This window comes from Triticum urartu, chromosome 1A (genome assembly GCF_056163025.1).
Source record: "Triticum urartu cultivar PI428250 chromosome 1A, HENAU_Tu73, whole genome shotgun sequence".
Lineage (NCBI taxonomy): Eukaryota > Viridiplantae > Streptophyta > Magnoliopsida > Poales > Poaceae > Triticum > Triticum urartu.
The window spans coordinates 40075391-40080877 of record NC_141873.1 but is presented as its reverse complement, the minus strand read 5'-3'; the positions used below and the strand labels follow the sequence as shown (position 1 = coordinate 40080877).

The window sequence follows — 5487 nt, the reverse complement described above, 5'->3', positions numbered from 1 at the left end:
GATATCCGAATGGAAGTGGGATAAGATAGGCGTGGATTTTATCACAGGACTACCCAGGACGAAAGCAGGCTATGACTCGATATGGGTAGTAGTTGATCGTTTGACGAAGGTAGCACATTTCATTCCAGTTAAGACCACTTACACCAGTGCTAAGTTGGCAAAGATATACATGACTAGGATCATTTGTTTGCATGGAGTCCCGAGGAGTATCGTAACAGATAACAGTTTCGTTCTATGACAACAGTAACGAAGTTGGAGACCGTCAATTCTTTGGACCAGATTTGATTAAGGAGTCTGAACGGAAGGTTAAGTTGATTCGCGATAGGCTCAAGGTAGCCCAGTCCAGGCAGAAGAGCTACGCAGATTCTAAACGCAAGGAGACAGTTTACGGAACCGGAGACAGAGTTTACCTTCGAGTATCCCCACTTCGAGGAGTTAAGCGCTTTGGAGTTAAGGGAAAGTTAGCACCACGTTTCGTTGGACCGTTTAAGATCGTGAAACGTATGGGAGAAGTCGCTTATAAGTTGGAACTACCAGAAGGACTGTCAGGAGTTCATGATGTATTCCATGTTTCTCAGCTGAAGAAATGTCACGCCGAGATGGCGGAGGTACCGCTAAGAGATACAGTGCCATTAGAAGCGATTCAGTTAAAGGATGACCTAACATATGAGGAGAAGCCAGTCAAGATTCTCGATGTTGCCAGTAGAGTTACTCGCAGCAAGGTTATCAAGTTTTGCAAAGTTCAGTGGAACCACCACTCAGAAGATGAAGCCACCTGGGAGAGAGAAGAAGATTTGCTCAAAGACCACCCTCACCTATTTTCTAGCCAACCCGAATCTCGAGGGCGAGATTCATCTTAAGGGGGGTAGGTTTGTAACATCCCAAATTTTCAATTTGGAATGTTATACACTAGATCATATGCATATCATATTTTCTTGCATTTTGGTTGATCCTAGAAATTTCACGCAACTCAAGGACCCTCGGAGAGAGTTGGAGATTTCGTTATTTTCATATTTGAGAGTTCTCTCGAATTTTGAAAATAGGATCATTTGATTTATTTATTTTATCTTCAATAATTTTTCCGGTGTCAAAATATATGAGAGAGGGAATAATATGACTTTCCCAAATTTAGGAAAAATGAAGATATAATAAATAGATCAATTTTGCTTTCCGGTGTTTATTTGCATTTTATTCGGATAGGGAAAAATGCGCGTTTTCAAAAATTGCATTTTAGGTCCGGAGAAAAGTTCATTTTGTTCGATTCATTTTTAGGAGTCGGGGAAAATTTACTTTAGATTTTTCGGAGTTCGTTTAGATTCCTTTTTATTTTTTTTTCTGCGCGAGGAAACTATTTAAAAAAAAAATAAAAAAAATTTGAGCAGCGCCTTGGGCCAAAGGCCCAAGCCAATCCACCTACCGCCGCGCTCCCAGGCGCCAGGCGCCGAGCCAGGAGCCGGTCGGCCGCCGCCGCCTCTTGCTAGGACCGAATCCTTTTAGGATTCTAGGGCGCCCCCTTGTCCCTTTTCCTTATTCCGTTTATTTTCTAGATCTTTCCTACTCCTATTCTAATTCCTTGTCCTCTACCCCAAGTAAACCCCTCCCCTCCCCAATATAAATACCCAAGCACCCCCCCTCTAAACACATCAAATCAAAGCCCTCCTCCACACCGCGCCTTGCACCGCCGCCGCGCCGCATCACACCGCGCCCTGCGTCACCGCCGCCGGGCCGCCTCACCCGCGCCGCCACCCCACACTCGCGTCACCGCCGCCGCGCCGCCGCACCTTGCCGCCGCCACCCCACACCGCCGCGCCGCCGCCGCACCTTGCCGCCGCCACCCCACACCCGCGCCGCCGCCGCACCTTACCGCCGCCGCCCCACACCCGCGCCGCCGCCGCACCTTGCCCACGCCGCCGCCCTACGCCGACGCCGCCGGAGCCCCTCACCGGAGACCTCGCCAAGGTTGCCCCGCGCTACATCTATTCTTTTTCTCGGATCGTTTTCTTCTAATTGTTTCGATTCTTTTCTTCTCTAAACCGTTCCGGTTTTCTAGATCGGTTTTTCGGTCGGTTTTCTTCTCCGAAACCCTAGATCGGATTCGTTTTCTTCTCCGATTTAGTTGCCTTTGGACCGTTCGCCACCGTTCGTCCTAACGAACGTGATCTCCGGATTCTTCTAGGTTAACGACGTCCGTTCGTTTAACCGTTCTTCTTTTTCTTTTCGTCGGATTTATTCCGCGATCGCGATCTCAGATCCGATCTTCTTCCTAGTCTATCTTTTCGCTCGTTTATCGGAATCAGGTGATTCAAGCGCCTGGAGTTTCGTCTCGAAACCGCCGTTCCGTCTAATCAACTTGAACAAGCTTTTGTTACAGTAAAATTTTGACCTAGTTTCAACTTGCTAGAACCGAGTTGTTTTCTTCCGCCGTTTGTTTTTCGTTCTTTCTTTGCAACCGGAGTTCTTAAGTTGAACTACTTGGTTCGATCTCTTGTTCGAGTTTTACCTGTGCATTAGATGAGTACTTATTGTATGCTTGTTGTTTGTCTGCGATAGATTACCCGGATTGCGCCGCTTGTTACTTCGAAACCCTAGGACTCGCGGATCATCAGCAAGGCAAGTAACACTTTGATCATACCTTTTCTACAACCCACGTTTTACTGCATTAGATCAATCCTCACACACTGCATGATTAGGATCTAATTAAATTGTGGGATGGGAAGTAGATGAGGTAGTACCTATTACCTGTATTATTATGAAACCTTTGGGAGTTACTTCTACGTTTGCTTATTATGCCATGCTATGCTAGTAGACGTGGATTGGGTGAGTGATATCCATGACATATGTGAGATTGATAATTTTAATGGTTTATCTAAGGTGGCAACTTAAACACACATCTGGGTGGATTGAGGCACCTGATGTCTATCAGGACTTGCCTGTTTTTTTTGGACCGCCACCCAGGCTCAAAGGGATCATAAGATAATTCATGCTAGAAACTTCCGTGTGCAGCCACATGCTACTATGGGCTCTAGCATAGTTGACTAAGTTGTGCGAACTCTTACGGGGTGGACTAGCAGATGTAGGGGATGTAGGTGTACCGGTCTACCCCACATGTAAGGTGCTAGTGCTTCTGAAAGACTATGTCTCGGTCATCCGTTTCTCAAACACCATGTAGTGCGAGAAAACAAACGGAGGCGATTGAGTCATGTGGGGAAAAGTGCGCAAACCTCTGCAGAGTAACAAACTAATCATGATTAGCCGTGTCCCCGGTTATGGACAACTTGAGTATCTAGTACTTGAATATCATTGTGAATCTCAACATGTTACTTCTAATTAATGTTATTGGGTTTTAATTACTTTTAATTGGGATTGAGAATGCTGTCAACCATTCTCAATGTTTCACAACCACCATGATAGTTAAATAAAATTTATTCCTTTGCAGTAGGGAAAAACTGGCTTTACGCAAAACTGTAACCATAGAGCTTTCCACCAGCCATATATGCATATAGTATAGCCGTTTCATTCCATTACTCTCTATGTGTTACTTTGCCAGCATATTCCATGTGCTGACCCGTTTTGGGCTGCAACGTTAATGTTGCAGACTTTTCAGACGACGATTGAGGTGTTTTAGGTCGTGGTTCTATACTCAGTGATGCCGCTGGAGTTGATGGACCCATTTATCTTCCAAGTCTTCCGCTGTTATCTTTAAAATATGGCCTTAAGCCATATTTATTGTAATAAGTTCTTTTTGAGCCATCGATGTAATAAGTGTGTGATTGCAACTCTGCTATAAAACCTCGATGTACTGTGTGGTGTCAGCATTACTGATCCAGGGATGACACCGTAGCACAATAGACGTGATCCATTCGGGTCAGGTCGCTACACAAGCTCTCAAGCTACTGGATCAAGCTTTCAAGCTGCAGGATCAAGCTCTCAAGCTGCAACATCTAGCTTCAGACCACCGAGAGTGACTAGAACTTCATCAGCTTCTGCTGGAGGGAGTGGGAGAGGAGCTGGAAGAGGGAGAGGAGCTGGGAGTGGGACAAGAGCTGGAAGGGGGACAAGATTCATGCCCTATTTCACTGCTAGTGGGAATTACTAGATTTCTTTGATGATGTGGCTATTTTGGAAAATGTCAGAATGAACTAGTTCTTGTGATGGAAGTGTCAGTACGAAGTACTGCTTATGGTTCTAGTTTTAATATCAACTCTAGTTTTATGATGTGAACACGGTCCTTCTGGTACTGTCAAATGACCACTATTTATGTTTAAGTTCAGTGGTACTGTCAAATGATCCTTGAATGTATGCATGTTTGCTGCAAAATTGTCACTGCTACTGTAAAATGACCACTTTGAAATTTGGTGTCTAGTGTACTGTGCTACCACTGTCATTTGGTCAGTGTGATTGTGCTTGTTCCTTTTAAGTATGTCCATGTAGTACTTCCTGCTGTCAAAAAAAGGATGCATAGTACATTTATACTGTAAACTCACAGCCAGTCAAAAATTGCAAACTTTTGCTGTACAAAGTATTAAAAAAATGCATGCTTGAGCTGTCAAAACTAAGATATTCAGACATACACAGCATATTTGGGTCTGTCAAAACTAAGATATTCAGACATACACAGCATATTTGGGTCTTTCAAATTCATTCCAACATGATTCAGATACATTACATTGCAATTAAGATAGCTCCAGATTGCATCACTCTGGAAACTGAACATTTATACATCTGAATCACATCTATACATCTGAATCACATCTATACATCTGAATCACATCTTTCCTCTCACACCTAGCACTAATTTCTGAAATTACTTCAGTCTTCTTCTCCAATTCCTCTCTCAACGCAGCAACTTCTATCTCATTGGACTGAATAGCAAGAGCAGCCTCATCCACACTTTGTCCCGAAGATCTCCCAACAAATCACGGATAAATGATGTCGTCGGCCCCTCATGCCATTCGATGAACCCATGCTGTCCAATTGAAAAACAAAATTCAGAACAAGAAAAGTACAACAGAGGGGAACATACACAACAAACAAGAGGCGAATTTAGCTTACCTGGTTATCCACGCACGAATAGTACCTCCTTCCTGGGTTTGCTGGACTCCATGAGATCCACCGTGCAGCCTTCCTCCCGCACAAGCTGCAGAACTTCGTCGGCTCGTAATCCATGGGCTGCTCCCGATGGGACGGGCGACCGAGCTGACCCGCCGACGCTTCTCCTTCGAACCGCGCCACTACGGGAACGGGATGAAGCAGAATGGCCGCCGCTAATGGACGCGGCCAGTCGCCGCCGCTAGTCGCCGGCGAAACCCTACTTTTGTTCCCCACCTTGCGCTGAGCAGAGTGCGCTTCCAGAATAGAGGATATAGAGACAGGGGCATCGGGTAGCACACGTGGCGTCATTTATTCTAATTACTCACCTAACCCGGCCTCCTCCTCTGCCACGTCAGCGAATCCCATGCTAAACCGGGCTTAAGGGCGCAAAGAACT

At 45.3% G+C, this 5487-nt stretch overlaps 1 long non-coding RNA gene across 1 annotated transcript; it reads right to left on the bottom strand.

Moving 5' to 3' along the window:
• Window positions 1-4601: 4601 nt before the first annotated feature.
• Window positions 4602-5233, bottom strand: LOC147989785 (uncharacterized). The gene is made up of 2 exons (XR_015599251.1): window positions 5053-5233; window positions 4602-4966 (listed from the first exon to the last, which is right to left on the bottom strand). It is a non-coding gene; the product is annotated as an uncharacterized LOC147989785 (long non-coding RNA).
• Between the last annotated feature and the right edge of the window lie 254 nt (window positions 5234-5487).